This window comes from Cimex lectularius, unplaced genomic scaffold (assembly GCF_000648675.2).
Source record: "Cimex lectularius strain Harlan isolate CLEC.00 unplaced genomic scaffold, Clec_2.1 scaffold106, whole genome shotgun sequence".
In the NCBI taxonomy this organism is placed as follows: Eukaryota; Metazoa; Arthropoda; class Insecta; order Hemiptera; family Cimicidae; genus Cimex; species Cimex lectularius.
Window position 1 is genome coordinate 1,202,392 of NW_019392769.1, and position 17,322 is coordinate 1,219,713.

General features: G+C 35.2%; 1 protein-coding gene across 1 annotated transcript in view; it reads right to left on the bottom strand.

Moving 5' to 3' along the window:
• LOC106662099 (protein atonal homolog 8) overlaps positions 1–17,322 on the bottom strand; it is a 33,954-nt gene that overhangs the window by 845 nt on the left and 15,787 nt on the right. The gene's annotated exons all lie outside the window — the stretch shown is intronic.

Here is a 17,322-nt window from a genome sequence, read left to right on the forward strand (position 1 = left end):
CTAGAGAAGGGGCTACCTGTTTAAGGTCTACCATCAAAATCTTAGAAAAATTTTGCTAAGGGGATGGTTGAGGGGAGATCATTGCAAATTTATTCTTCAGATGTGTCCTACTTTTTTTGCGTGATCAGTTAGGAGAGAGGTTTAGGTGAGATCTACTTTCTGCGAAACAATTCGATAAAGTATATTACGTCTCAGTTCGATTAGATATTTAATATGGTATTGTATACTGCGGAGGCGCATACAAAAATGCAACTAGCAGGTTTTTTACCATAAACTTGCCATTGCATTTGTATTTACAAGACGCTTCGTGAATGTTTCAATAGGCGGGGCAATTACTTTTTTTATTTATTTTTTTTTATTGGCCTTATGATCTTGCATATTAGCCATAGTACGAATTCTTGTGTGTTCAAATTGGGATGGTTAGGGATGGTTAGGGCGACGGTGGGAATCGAACCCACGACCGCGGCGTGAGAGTCTCTCATGCTAACCACTCGGCTACCGCGGTCCCCGTGGAAATTACTCTGATATATTCAAAAACATAAATTACAAATTAAGGAATTTAACATTAAGTTTCGCCCCAAATGGCTTAATATGATTCCTCCTGTATTAAAAAGTGAATTTTAAAAACAATGAAATTAAAATCAAAGCTTGCCTCTTTAGTGTCATTGGTAAGTTTGTTTTAACATTAATTCATTTAATAATTTAATTATTCAATTGACTTACTCCCATTTGCGTACTCATAAATTAACGCAGTTTTTGTAATTTTTCAATTTATTTATCAATTTATTATACATATTATGCACTCACGAGTGTGAACAGATATAAGTGCCACAACCCAAACAAATTAATTAAAGAAAAGAAAAATCGGGACCAGACCCAAATAAATTAAATCAACAACCTTTTAAAACAAGTGTATAAAAAATTTTAAAAAAAGTGATCAGTGACATACGCATCTCCTTGCCACTTACACTTTTTTTAATTACAAGAGGTCCTTCCTCGTGCTTTCGAGTCTCAGGTCGCTCTGCCAAGCCTACACTTGGGGATTAGCTTATCCTAACCCATAGGAGAATACTTGTTGTTAAGCAAATATTGTTATAAAAAAATTTTCCCAAAAAATTAAAAGAAAAAAAATATAAAAATTGTTATTCTTAAACTTTCAAATGTTTGAAATATGGTAAGGAAGTGCTTAATGAAATAATTTAAAAGAGTTTTTTTATAATAATATTTTTTGAGGGTTGGGAGCGAGCTGAGACTTGAAAGCACGAGGAAGGATCTCTTATTCAGCGTTGTCGAAGACACACATTTTTTTAAAATTGTAAATGGCAAGGAAATACGTATGTCACTGATCACTTTTTTTAAATTTTTATACACTTATTTTAAAAGGTTGTTGTTTTAATTTATTTGGGTCAGGTCCCGATTTTTCTTCTCTTTAATTAATTTGTTTGAGTTGTGCCACTGATTTTTGTTCACACTCGTTGCACGAGTTGCTCGATGTGACGGGGGTCTACGCAAAGATCGTAACATGTGTAATAAATTGATATATAAAATGAAAAATTACCAAACTGTGCTAGTTTATAGGTTAATCACAAATCGAGGTTAGTCAACTGAATAATTAAATTATTAAATGAATTTAGGTTAAAACAAACTCACCAATGACGGTAAACAGCCAACATTTGATTTTAATTTCATTTTTTTAACTCACTTTTTAATACAGGAGGAATCATGTTAAGCCATTTGGGGGCAATTTATAGAAAATTTATAGAAAAGAATTTAACATGTGTACACTTAGGCCGTGGATACTTACTGTTAGCAGAATTCCTTAATTTGTCATTGATGTTTTTAAATACATCAATGTAATTGCAACCTCTATTGAAAAATTCACGAAGCTTCTCGTAAATACAAATGCAATGTAATGGCAAGAGTTTATGATTTAAAAAAAATAAATATAGGGAGGGCTCCTTTTTATGACAATGAAACATAGTTTTCACAACTTTTTTTAAGAGCTTTTATACGGTTAGTTGTATTTTTGTGTTCCTCTCCAGGATACAGTACCATATTAAATAGCAATTGAATTAAGGCGTAAAATACTTTAATTAGAAGTGCTTTATCGCATTTGTTTCACAGAAAGTAGATCTATCTTAAAACATAATTCTCTTCCCTTGTTTTAGCATGCAAAGTATAAAATTGACTGTCGGTAAATATGAATTCCAAATGAATATACACCCCTAGTAACATATGATTATTGATTTACGTGATATTCCATATCAACACCTCCCCGACTTAGCTTTTTTAATAAAAGCATTAAAATAGTATTAATAAAAGCATTAAAATGCGACCGAGAACAATCGCTATATAGGCGGGGTAACAATATAGCACGACAGTTTTGCATTTATATGGAATTGAGACCTTTCGCTACATGATCGGCGCATAGAGAGCTTTATCCTTAAATATTGGGTTGTCCGGAAAATAATGCAGGATTTTAAGTTTTCATTAAAAAAAATCTATATAAAATATTCTGTTTACGTTTACAGGATTACTCATTNAATTATTTTGATTAAAGAACATTGCTTTAAAGTAACTAGTTTCTTTTTTTTTGTTTAATACCAAAATCCTGCATTATTTTCCGGACAACCCAATACTATTAAATATTACTCGACCGAATACGGACTTATCTTATGCTGAGCTGTGATTCTAGACATTTTTGGTAGTCTTAGTCATCACCATATTTTTTGGTTTTGTTGTTGTTTTATTTTTATTTTTTTTATTTATTAATATTTCTATGTTAACGAGTTGTTTTGTTTTAAAAAAACTCCACACTCATTGCGTAAAACATGTCCCCATGAAAGTTTTAAAATATCCAGGTGTTTTTCTAATGTTCGAATTTAATACTTTTTGATCTTTACGCATAGGATACCGCATAGTTCTTGTAAATTTGATCTATGAAAGACAACATATCAGACGTTCCTGTTTTGCATTCGCTGTAATACATAATGATGTAAACATAATAAGTAAAGGTTTGAATAAAGGATTATAAATTTAAAGAAAATCAAAAATCCATTAGGGAAACAAATCTAGCTTGACTCTTGACACTATTTAATACATTCATACATTTAAAAAAAAATTGATTAATATTAATAGAAATGCGATCGTTGGAGTAGAGAACGAAGCAAGTGCTGATTCTATTTTAATTTCCTATTAGAAAAGAAAAATATTAGAAACGTCAGGATTTGGCAAGGAAACAATCAGAGCTCGGATTAAAAAAAAGGTTAAAATAGAGGGATTTAATGTTAGACCAAGCCGAAACTTCCACGTCTCACCAGCATCAGTGGAAAATATATTTGAAATATTATGATTTATCTAAAGAGAAAAATATTAAATATTTTCACCATTAAATTTTAGGATGACCTACTCCTATCCTCGCAATACAGTGCTATCAGTCATACGAATTGCTGCATGGGGTACTAGGATTGATGAAAAAATTTAGAAGTAAAATACTTTTTAAAAAAATCAACACAAAACTCACCTAATTCCATAAACATACCCTCTTAGAATAATACTAATACAGTATTATATATACTGTACTGTTTTCTCTCCTTTATCCCTTTCTCCCTCACTTTCTCCCACTCTATCATTCCCTCTCTCACTATCTACCACTTTCGCCCCTCTCTCATTCACTCACTCACTTTCTCTCTCTCTCTCTCTCTCTCTCTCTCTCTCTCTCTCACTCACTATCTACCACTTTCGCTTTCTCTCCCATTCACTCACTCACACTCTCTCTCTCTACTATCTATCTATCTATGTATCTATCTACCATTTTCGCCCATTCTCTCGTTCACTCTCTCTCTCTCTCTCTCTCTCTCTCTCTCTCTCTCTCTCTCACTATCTACCACTTTCGCCCTCTCTCCCATTCACTCACTCACTCTCTCTCTCTCTCTCTCTCTCTCTCTCTCTCTCTCTCTCTCTCTCCTCCTCCCTAATAATGTTCGTTTCTTTACTTTAAAATTCTCAGTTCAAATTCAATAGAAATCAATTATGCTCTACACCATTGCATTTGCATGTTGCAGTTATTTATATAGTTGTAAATTCCAAATAAAACGAAAAAATATAAGAAATTTAAAAATTTAAAAAAAACTTCTGACTCCCAAAATTTTCCAGAACGGATTACTAGAATGTACCGAGTACCAAAGTTTGGATTAGGGAGAGAGCACTGTATTTATGGAATCTATGTAAACAATAGGATATAACTATAAGAACTTTCTCAATTGCGCCAATTCTGTTCACAAAAAGCAGGAACTATTAGTATAAGAAAGTACATAGTTTATTGCAGATGGCGATAAATAATCGACTGTCAATAGAAAAATCTATTTGAACAATTAGAATTGTCAACAAATCGTCCGGTCAGCCTCGCCATAAATCCTTGAGGTAAATATCTCGCTCTTGATAAATAATTGGCACTGAGACTGGACATCACATTTGAACATAAAGCTGGCTACGTTTCAAAACACTAAGTGCTACTCGCTTTATCATCCACCGGATTTAATTGTACTAATATTTATAAAACAAACAAAAAACGCACCTTACAGTTGTTGTAAGGCTCTACTCATTACATTTAAAAGAATTTTAATAGCACTCTTAGGTGTTAGAAATAATTTTTATAGAAACATTTCAACAATACTTTGAGAAATGAATGATTTTTTTATATCAAAAGTTCTTCTGGATTTTGTTCAAATAAAATGCTATATGACCAAGTTCACTTTAACTCTGCAATCAATAGTTTTCAATAATTTTTTTTATTATAATAAAACATTAAAATCTAAAGGATTTCTAAATAAATTTACTGGACGAATCAGATTTTTTTTAAATGACTCATCTCAAATAAATTTGAATTCGTGAATACAAAATTAAAGGGGGTCTTTATTACTGTTTATTACAACTTTAAGATATGATATAAAAGTCAACAAATCGAAAAATTTCACAGCGGATAAAATAAAAAGATTCCGTTTTTCAACATTAACCACCTGGATATGGAATATAATAAAACTCGACCTGAGTTAACTTTTAAGACGGTTCGACCGTAAAAGTAAAGTTTTAACAAGTAATCGCAGTAATAAAATATTAACTAGTTTCATAATCGTTGGAGTTTAATGATCACTGATGGGCTGCTCATCCTAACGTTCTTGATGGGTAGGTTTTATGTATTTTTGGCATTAGTACTGTCATTCTGCATGTAAATTTTCCTGAAATTTGATATCGGGTATGCAATTCTTTTCCAAAACAAATTCAAAGAGTAAACATTTTCAAACTATATACATATATTTAAATTTATGAAATAAAATTGTATAAAAAATGTGTCAGAATTATTGCAAATTAAGTTAAAACCTACACAACCTCAGAAACAAAATTAACCTTAACTATAAGGCAATACGATAAATTTTGGAGAGTAATCAGTACATTTAATTACATTTAACAAGTGGTAGAGAAGCGGCGCATCAACCCGAAGGTCGTGGGTTCGAATCCCGCTCGTGACACTCACTTTTTATCTCAACTTAAAAACCTTAATTAATTGAATGTTATTAATTGGTCAAGCGGAACACGAAAAATAGTGAATTACATTTAATAAAACAATTTGGATATTTTTGTAACAATATTTCAACTGAATGCAGTTTAGGTCTTCTTTCAAATGACAGAGATTTCATCAGCAATATATTATTATAATTAATTATATTTATTTATTGCACAATAGGACGGGAATAAATTAATACAGAAAAAAGGAAAAACGTGAATATTTGCGTCTTGTCGAAATGTCTTGCCTCGCCCTGCTTATAATCCAGACGTCGGGCCACTTGAATAGTGGTACGTTTTTTGAATAACATTAATAAAAACCTTCGGTGTGCCATTTTTAATTAAATTGCCGTTAAGTTCAACTACTGAGTTAAGTCCATGTAAAACTTGTCTATTGGAACAATTATCGTCCTGACTCGCCCTGCTTATGGTCTTTTCAGTCAACAGTACATTTCAACGGCTGGTAGAAATTAAATATGGGTAAAAGTGTGGCTTTGAAACAAACATTTTATAACATATGCCTGAAAATGAATCTAAATCAATTTTCTTATTGTTGTGTACGTGAAAAGAAGTAAAAAAAACTATTGTGAACGTTGACACCTGTTGTTTCTTCTCCAAACTAAAAGTCCAGGCAATTTAAAAATGATGAAAAATAAATTAGGCAAGGACACAGATTGGACTAGATTTATAATAACTGATTATTTCAAGAAATGCGTAGAAAGAGGAAGCGCTTTTTGCCTTCTAATTATAATAATTAATACGAAGAACAAGTCAATTGGGATCGGGTTCAAAATAGGAGTATTGGAAGAGAGGCGATCGCTAATGGGCTCGGTTCGTCGTGTCGGGAGGAAGTTGGCATCCCAAAGGATTTCTTTTAATATAGAACGGCGCCAGCACCTGTTCTGTACGGGGCGTCGCGCTCCTCGGCTAACTAGGGGGCGGCTACGTGCCAGGTCTCGGTCCGACAGGGGGATGGCAGGTGGTGCCACCGACAACTAGGATGGACGTCCAGACGTCCGGGGAGTCAGCCGGACCTCCCGGGATTATTTGAGCCCACTTCCCTTGAGGTGATAATGACCGGCTTTCTACGGTGTTCACCAGAGAAGGTATATTGGGACGAGACGGTGCTACCCGAAGGTCGAACTGATTCCATTGGCCGTTTGGAAACAAAGAGAAGACAGGTCCTCCAATGTGCTACCATTTTTAAGGAGGGGAAACATAAAAAGACGTCAAATTATTATTATTATTATTTTTAAACGGAAATATCTGCGTTCATTCTTAGGGGACTCTAGTTCAAACAGACAGACAACTATTAGAGTCTCTTTCTCACTCTCTCTCTCTCTCTCTTTCTCTCTAAAATATTGTATAAAGTACGGAAACAGATATAGAAAGGGAGAGCCAATCTCCAGATAGATTGATACAGAATGATTGAATAGAGAGATAGTGACTCTGTGTGTGTGTGTGTGTGTGTGTGTGTGTGTGTGTGTGTGTGTGTGTGTGTGTGTGTGTGTGTGTGTGTGTGAGAGAGAGAGAGAGAGATTGAATGTGATTAAATCAAACCAATTGTTAACATACATCACTTAACTATTTTAATAGCTGAATATTTGAGTGCGTGTCTGTGGTCGCGCGCGCGCGAATGTGAGCAAGAGAAAGAAAATAGAGTCTAAATGTGTGAGAGTGTGTGTGTGTGTGTGTGTGTGTGTGTGTGTGTGTGGTGTGCGCGTGCGAGTGTGAAAGAGAAAGAGAGTCATAGTTGTGTATATGTGAATGAGAATAAGAGAAATAAGAAAGAGAAAGATAGAATAAAAAGAAAGAAGAAGGGAGAGAGAAAAAGTGAAATAGGGAGAATGATTCAATTTATTACAATCAAGATAAATTTTAAATAATATAATTCCTGAACCTCTGTAATAGTTAAATATATGTGTGTAAGACTAAGAAAGAGAGATAGAAAGTGAGGAGGAGAGAGAGATACTGTACTAGTTGTTTGTATGTGAATGAGAAAAAGAGAGAAAAAGCGAGCGAAAAAGAAAGAGAGACAGGAAAGAACGTAATAACTGTGTGTATGTGAATGGTAGAAAAGGAAAGAGGAAAAGAGAGCGAAAAAAGAAAGATAGTGAGAGGGAGATGGAGATGGAGTAGATACATAAATTATATAGGCATAAGGAAAGAGGTAAATGGAGAGAGAACTAAATTAAAGAAAGATTGTGAGAGGAAGATATAGATTAGATAGATAGACAGATATATAGAGGGAGAGATAGAGAAAGAGAGAGGGGGTGAGCGATAAACAAGGAAGGTAGTAGTAGGGAGACGAGACAGAGATATAGAGAAAGAAAGAAAGAAAGAAAGATTGATTGATTGATTGATTGATTGATTGATTGATTGATTGATTGATTGATTGATTGATTGATTGATTGATTGATTGATTGATTGATAGGGGGAGAGAGAAAGAGAGAGAGAGAGAAAGTGAGAGAGAATTTCTTGTAATCAAGCCATTGTCAGTGTATTGTAACATATTACTTAGAGGGTGTTCTAGTTCTAGTCAAATGTGGGTGTTCGTGCATGCCTGAGTTTTCTCTAAAATAGCATCAAAAGTTCAAAAGTAATTAATAACCAATTCCGACTGTAGGAATTGATCAATTTTAACCCAATCTTTTGCAATAAACGCATGGCAGCATGTCCTTGATATTATAAGTCCCAATTTGTCAAAGCCGGGGCGATAAAGGATCAAACGAGGTACGGGTTAACTTAACGAGTTACAAACGCTTCTTGTACGCCGGCACAATTACGGTGTATGAAGAGGGCTTCGAGGGCTTTCCAGGGCATGTGGGTGGCTGATGAGCCTCCGGTCTATTGAAAAGGCGGCCTCATTCCAGACTGTAAACAGGTGTCAAATGACAAATATTCCGTCAGGCATGTGTTAAAATGGGGGCGAAATGTGATAATTTGTCTCGTGGAAACGGGGATTTTCAACTTTCCCTTCTAGATAGGCTTCAAACTCTGACGAAAACAGCCCAGCCGAATCTTTACTGTTCGAGAATATCTTTGTTAAGCACACAATTTTTCGTTTCTTTTCTTCTTATTTTATTCTAAGTCATTACAAGATGTTTTAAAAGGTTTTAAATGAAGTAGAACGTACACACACGCGCACACACACACACACACACACACACACACACACACACAAACAAACAAACAAACAAAACGGGGGATGAGCCGGGGGATCACTCTACACTCTTTCGCTCTCTCTCTCCATAACAGATATATATATATATATACNACACACTAACTCTCTAGCTATCTATCTATCTACCTACCTATCTCTCTCTCTTTCTCTCCTCTTTCTATCTATCCTGATTTGCCTGTCTCTTTCTCTCTATCACTCTATCTATCTACCTATTTATCTATCTACCTCTATCTATCTTTGTATCTAAACATTTAACTATCTATCAATTTATTTATTTAACTATCTCTCCCTTCCCTCGTTTATATATCTCTCTCTCTCGAGTCCTTTTTAAAAAGATAGTTCCTACTCACAGTAAGTTGTTTTGCAATGATCCGGATTTCGAGCCTTTTAGCTCAGCATCAGGTTGAAGGACTTCTACAACCACGTCTCTCGACATGAATTGCCAAACTGAACAAAGTGGACCGTTTATTGAACTTTTTAGACCTAAAACTGTCCATAATAAACAACCTAATAGAAATAGACGTATATAGAAAACCCACAACTACAGACACTATGATACCAGCGGATTCTTCCTACCCATGGTCCCAAAAGGCTGCTGGTTTCATTTGGCTCATAGACCGGATGTTAAAACTTCCGCTAACACCTGATAACTATAAAAAAGAATTAAAAACTATTAAAACCTTAGCAAAAAAACGGGTATAAAGAAATATTTATTGATAGGTTGCTATTTAAAAGAATAAAAAAATTAACTTTAAACGAATCAACAATAGGAATCAGCCACAATAGCTTTTAGAAGTACGGGTTCACTTAAAAACATCCTCTCAAAACCTAAAGACAAAGTAGACAACTTGGCAAAAAGCGGGGTTTACCAACTCAATTGTAATGATTGTGATTTTAAATATATAGGACAAAGCGGTAGAGAAATAAAAACAAGAGTAAAAGAACACTTGCCTAAATCGAGCAAATTTTCGAAATTTAAGGACCATCTAAAAGAAACAAAACATAATTTCAATTCAAATTGAGGGAATACAAGAGTGTTACATAGTTTCATCAAAGGGAAAGAACTAGATTGGTTTGAGAAATTTGAAATTAAAAAATGTAAAATTGAACATGGTGATAAATGCATTAATAATATAACAGATTTTGATCTACCACCGATTTTAAATATGTACATAAATAATATCAAACATCCAAATAATTAAACTAATTATTTTAATTGTTATTATTTTTATAGTAATTTAATAATATTAAGTATTTACTAGTATAATATTTTTTTGTGTTATAATTTCCGCGTTTCGCACGTTCAAATTGAGCGTCATTAAAAAAATCAGCTGATAATTGGAACGTCGCGTTGGCGGAGGTATCAGCGGTTCACTTTGGCAATTCATGTCGAGAGACGTGGTTGTAGAAGTCCTTCAACCTGATGATGATCTAAAAGGCTCGAAATTCGGATTGTTGCAAAACAACTTACTGTGAGTAGGAACTATCTTTTTAAAAAGGATTGAACACCACACTCACTCCATCATTTATCATTTCTAGAGATAGAGTCTGACAAACACAGCCAAGCCGAATCTAAGTTTCGATAGGAATAATTCGGGGTAAAGGTGACAATTTAAGTACACCCACAATAATAGTGACACGACTCAAAAAAGAACATTTTACAGGAAAGATAGATGGCAGTTTACTTTTTTGTATGAATTGCTCGCCATTACAGTTGCTGGCTACAAAAACTGTCTTGATCCATCTATATTGTCTTTCATTTGCCCAAGGTTTAAGGGGAAATGCAAACGTTTTAAAATTACAGCTCTTCTGCCCCTAAAAAACCACCCCACCCTTAAAAAAAAACATTGAAAGTATAAAATAATGTAAAAGGTAAAATACAACATTGTTGAAAAATTATGAAATGTTGTTTTAATTAAGAATGTTATTAAAATAAAAGAATGAAACTAAAATAATTCTCGAACACTCTAGATCAAGGTATGGTCTTGAAGAAGCTTTCGACCTATTTTAAGGTCATCATCAGGGCCTATATTAAATTTCATACTACGAAAAACATATTTATACAATTGATTTACGAATTGTTTTTCATAATGTCAAAATGTGACTCCGGTACAGCATAAAATTCTTCATTAAACAAGAAAATACTGGCGTGATTCGAAACGTCCCACTTTTCCAGATGCATACTCACAGTGGAGACAGTGCGTGCCTTGCAGCTAAGAGTCCACCTACAGTTGAGTCATTTTTCCTGTAGACGAAAACTTCAAAAAACTAAATACTCCGGTTTTTACTTGTGTCACTTTTTGCGTGGGTGTGTGATATGTGTTTTATCTACCTATCCATTGCTGGTAAAGATTTTGTTCTTTTAAAAAAGCGAAGGAAGCAGTTTACTGTAACGCCACTTAATGCTCGTCCATCGTTTCTTGTCATCGGGTCGGAAAGCCACAACGTGAAATCACTGGGGTGTACAAAGGTGTCTACAAGGAGCCATTCGTTGTGAAAGGACCATTATAGAGGGCTGGCAAGCCAATCGACAAGCTACCTGGGAAAATCGAGCCAACTACTGTTTGTTTTGTGGTCTCGGTTTAAAAGAATCACGTCCGATCCTCGGGTTTGTAAGGGATGACAAAAAGGCTCGAGGGGCGGAGCCGGGCGGACCCTTTATTTAGCAGCGAGACGCACGTGCTATTGTTACACGCTCCGGTGAACATCCATTCACTTGGTGTCGATCGCTAACCCGTTGCTCGGTGCTTCCTATCCTCTGACCTCCTGCTCGGCACACTAACTTAATTCTTATTCACTCGTTTCCCTTCATCAATGAACCTTCAAAGCACAAGTGCACATAAATTTAAGCCCACTCTTAACCAGCAAACGACGATCAGTTTGACAATTTTTTTCCTTTTTGTACAATTTTTTAGGACGACAGGACGTATCTACAATGTAATATAATTATTCGTGAGTGTGTTTGTTTATTTGTATTGCAAAAATCACACACATTTTTAGTTTCTTTTATTCTTATTTTCTTTTAAGTCATTACAAGAAGTTCGTATTATTTTAATTCGTAGAAAGCACATCACACAAAAAAGATCATCCTCCAGGTCACTCTAACTCCCCTACACCCTCTCTCTCAATCACTCTCTCTCTCTCTTTCTCTCTCCTATCTCTATCTATCTATCTATCTATCTATCTATCTATCTATCTATCTATCTATCTATCTATCTATCTATCTATCTATCTATCTATCTATCTCACTCACTCCCTTTCGCTCTCTTCCTTTCTTTCTCTTCATAGCTTTGTATCAATAACTCTATCGGTCTGTATATACTTTTTTACCTTTATCTCTCTTTCCTATTCTCACTTTCTCTCCCCTTATTTCTCTCTATCTCTCTTTTTTATCTATTTAACTATCTATGAATCTCTTTTTCTATCTCTCTATTTATCTTTATCCCTCTTAACCCTCTTTCTCTCCCTGCAGTCTCTCTTTCTAACTATCTATTTATCTTTACCCCTCATAACCTCTCTCACACTCTCACTCTCTCTCTCTCTCTCTCTCTCTCTCTCTATCTCTCTATCTCTCTATCTATCTATCTATCTATCTCTCTCTCCCTACCTACCTACCTACCTCCTTTTCTTTCTTTCATTCTTTATCTTCGAGTCTATCTATGGATATCTCTATCTATCTACCTATTTATCTTTATCCATCTTACCTGTCACTCGCTCTCTCTCATTCTTTCTCTATTTATCAATCACTCTCTCTCTCTCTCTATATATATATATNCATATATATATGTATATATATCAATGTATCTATCTATCTATGTATATATATTTATTTATTTATCTATCTATCTCTTTCTATTTATATATTTATATTATTATACGCTCCTCTACGTTTTCCTCTCTCTATCTCTCTGTCATTTTCACTCTCTCCCACACCCATAGAGATTTGATAATACAGATATTGTTATTTTATTGCCCTACAGCTTTGTAATTGTGCGTTTTCTCCACGAGGCCAGCCTGGTGATGAAGTTTGGTCGTTACCGCTCGTAACGAGGATCGGCAGACAAGATCAGAAACTCCATTTTTTCGAATTGAGTGTGCATTTAGAAGAATTGTAATTATTGTCGTGAATAGAAAATCTAGATATTTATATGCTATTAAAAGGGAGATCCAAGGACATCTCGAACAAGCAATCAACAACCTGTCACGATCCCCTTGTTAATTCGTCTACGAACAGTAGTTGGAAGTCGTTATGAGAACTTTTTAATCAAAAATCCACCAGTTAACAACTTTAGTACGGAGGAGGCAAAGTTTTTTTTCTTCGATCCGGGGCTAATTTTATAAAGAATAAATAGGCTAAGGGTATCAGAGAAAAAATATTGATCATTCTGATTATTATTGGGCCACTGTATTTTTTTTAATATGTAAAATCCACTTGATGGTGTATATCTGAAGTTTTTACTGATTTTTCCTTTCAAATTTATTCTCATTCTAATCCATCTGCTTATACATTCTTTTCTTCAGACACGTTTAAACTACGCTTTATGGGTTGTCGGTTTGAAACTTCCATGACAGTCTACTATTCAATGAAATAGCAGGCCTGACAAAGAACTAAGTGCAAAGAAAGGCCTGAAATCTATTTGAACGTTTAGATATTCTTGTAAGTAAAATAAAGTTACAGATCGAAAAAATTGATAAAATCTAATAGTTATTTAACAAAGAAGTTTAATTTATTTATTTTAACTCCAACAGAAAGAATCTACAAGAGGAGTAGTCAAAAAAAGGCACATAATAACAAAAAGAACAAATGAACAATTAAGCAATAATAACAAAAACACAAGGTTTAATGATTCAAGGCAAGTAAACATTTTAATTTAACTTTAACTGAATTCAAGGAATCGCGAAATACATCTATTTCATTAGAATAATAATTCAGCAATCTCATTATCCTCGGTAGGGGTGAATTTAGTCCATATTCTGTTTTGTAGTGTGGAACAAAGAACAAATTATAGTTCCTAAGTGGTCGCTGAGGCACACAGCGATAAATGTAAGTTCAGGATATCAATGGCCCCATTCCACAATTTCCAACCCCAAATGAGATCGGCAAAAATACGACGGGAGCTAAGCGACTCAAGACCAAGACAGTTCAGTCTTTCCAAGTAATTCAGGTGTGCAAGACCAAATCTGAAGGCCATTATCCTGGTTGCTTTCTTTTGTACTTTTTCCAAGTCGCTAATCTCACCAACGTAGTAAGGGGACCACACGACACTTGCACATTCCAGATGGCTACGAACGAGCGATTGATATATTTTAACTGCCAAGATGTTTTTAAAATCTTAAAAAAATGTTGGACATTTTAAGAACCCTTTTATAAAGGTTTTTATAAGCCAATGTAGCCGAATCATATACAGTAGATTGTAATATCGCAACAGTGTGAGCAATGTGTGGTGATTAGTTAGTCGATGATTATTCAGAAATCGTGAGATGCGGTCTGGTGTGATGTAGGTTTCAGGAAAACATTTTCTTTATCGTACTAACGTTTCGATCTTTATTGAGATCATCTTCAGGGCTCAAAGTGTTTGTTTTCTGCGTAATTGTATCATTCTTGTGTGTCGTGTTGAGAATCACAAGAATGACACAATTACGCAGAAAACAAACACTTTGACACCTGATGATGATCTCAATAAAGATCGAAACGTTGGCACGATAAAGAAAATGTTTTTTCTGAAACCTGCATCCCACCAGACCGCATCTCACGATTTCCGAATAATCAGTGTGGACAATGTTTTTTTCTTTTCCAAAAGTCCTGGATTTTATAGCCTATCAAGTTTTGTTCACATTCGGGCAAGTTTCTGTTTCTAGTTAATGGTTTGTTCTCCTGACAAAGAACAAACAGCTACCAGAGATGATCAATATTGATGTTTGCAATTAAAGTGATCATATGTGCTGATCAAAGGATAAATATGTTATTGAATTTATTAAAATATTTGAGAATGTGCAAAAGCGTGCAATTTAGTATTAAACAAACGGCGGTCAAAATGGCCTAGAATGTTACGAGGTTATGAAGTTGACTGGAACTTTTTTTGTCAAGCAAAGAAAATAGAGAAAGCTTTTTGAAAATAAAATGTATTGAGCACATGTGTGGGATGTATAAGAGGTAAGACGTACAAACAAAGAATATAGGTTGATGGTTTTGGTCGAGTTTAAGTGGAGTTAAAAAGTATTTTGGTACGAATAGAATCGTTTGTATCCAAGTGTCGTCTTGTAAGCTTAGACAAAAGGGGCGAATGGAGTTTATTAATAGATTCATCGTCGTATATACGAGGACACGTGCTAGGTGATATGCACAGCTGCCTCCCCGTCTTTAGTGAGGCCAGGTGCTGCATTGTCACTAAACATAGTTCACACCTAGCCGCCCCACACGTCGGCTATGTCTCTGATGAGCGTTAAAGATAGAATTTCGAGGCGATCACGTGCCGGTTGATGAATGGGGCAACCGGGTCCTTCGGCAGACCGCAGACCGTGGCCTCTGTTTGTAGAGGCAGACCGCAGGAACGCCTCCGGGACTAACGAGACGCCGACGCCTCGGACCGTCCCACTCCCGTGGGAACACCGGACTTCCCTTAATTGGGTCCATTAATGGATCCTGTCGACCGTTTAGATTCGGGGGATGGTTATCGTGCTCTGATTTAAATGATTATACCTGAAGATCGAAGGAAATGCCCCTCCCTCTACTTTGTGTTTACTAGATAAAACAATACATCCTCTGTTATAACTCTACTCATAATTACATAAAAATACTTATTGTTTTATCACATAGAATCAACTGATTTTTAGTTATATGTTTTTTCCAACAATTAGATTGTAAATATTCCACCCAAATAAAAAATTCCATCCAATTTATTTTTTTTTCATTTTCTCGATAAAAAAAATTCTGCCATTAATTTTTCTCATTGTTTTTAACAATAAATAAAGGTTTATGCTATGTTTTAAACTGGGATTATCAATTCGACGTAAACACACTTAATCCTTCATCCAAAACAAGGATAATTTTTCAATGTTTACTTTTTACGGGAATTTAAAATGTTTATTCAGTCTGTTTTGAATTTTCAAGCAGAAATCTGTTTAGTTTTCATGTTTGTTTTTTAATTTCAATTTTTAAACTTAAAAATGCCACTTAGTGCTGAGGATTTGGCGCGTGGTGTGGCACTTATGGATTATGGACGTTCCATCAGGTATGCGGCTAGTACCATCGCGGTTCCCTACGAAACTCTGCGAGACGCCGTTGGACGTTTTCGAGAAACTGGGTTCTACCATAGAAGGCCCGGTTCTGGACGCCCTAGGTTAACAGAACGACAGGATGACCGTTTTTTGACTTGGAGAATTGCGAAACCGGCACTTTACTGTTGTTCAAGCGATTCATCTGCTCCAGGAAGTTCTCGAGGTGTCCAAATTACTGAACACACTGCTCGAAGAAGATTAAATCAGTATGGACTGATGGGTCTTTGCCCCGTAAGAGGATCAGAATTGACCAGAACACTGAGTTTTTGCTCGAGAACACATTGCCTTTGGACGATTGGTCTGCTGTACTTTATACAGATGAGTGTAAATTTGCTCTACGATCTTCAGATGGGCGTGAAAGAGTGTGGAGAAGGCGAAATGAAAAGTACGAAGCCTGCAATTTTTCCCAAAGCCGACCATTTCAAAGTAGCTCAGTGATGATACGGGTGGGAATTGGAATGGAGAGTCGCCAAGAGTTGGTTGTTATTCGTGGAGGATCTTTGTCGGCCATTCGCTATGTGGATGAAATTTTGGAACATCATTCTTTTCCTACCCTCGAAAAAATCAGCGACAATCCTATTCTAATTCAAGTTAATGCCCGTCCACATGTCGCACGCATAGTACAAACGAACCTTCAACAGCATAACTTCAGGGTCTTAGCCTGACGAGCCCGTTAGCTCTTAGCCGAGACTTGAACCCCATCGAAAATTTATGGAATAACCTCAAAAGACGATTAAGAGGACGTCCTGATAACCTCCACGATTTTGGATGGTCTCTTCGTGAAGAATGGGCTAACCTCCAGCAAAGAGACATTTCCACACTGGTAGAAAGTATGCCGAGATGTCTTCGAGATGTAATTAAGGCAAGACGAGAAAATATCCAATATTGAAATGTTAATTAAAAATCTAAAACAAATTTTATCTATCCGTCCTTTTTTTCATTTTTCATTTTCGTTAGCAATTTACATTTTTTAGACAAAGATTCAATTAATAAACGTGAAACTTTGATTAACATATAAAAACATATACAAATCAAGTCATTATAAGTAATCAAGTCACTATAAGCAGATGAAATTTTTTGCCTGTCAGTGTATATAAAATTAAGGAGAAATCAATCAAAAATTGCTCATTTTGTGTTGCGACTTTGTCCTTTATGGGCTGATGTTGAATGTACTTTGACAAGCCTCCTGGACTTGCAATCTTCAGTTTTGTCTCGGGATTTTCCTGTCTGTTCGGCATATATGACGAGTAAATATAAAAAAAATGATCTGTTAAACCAGGTTTTTTTGCCTAAAAAAG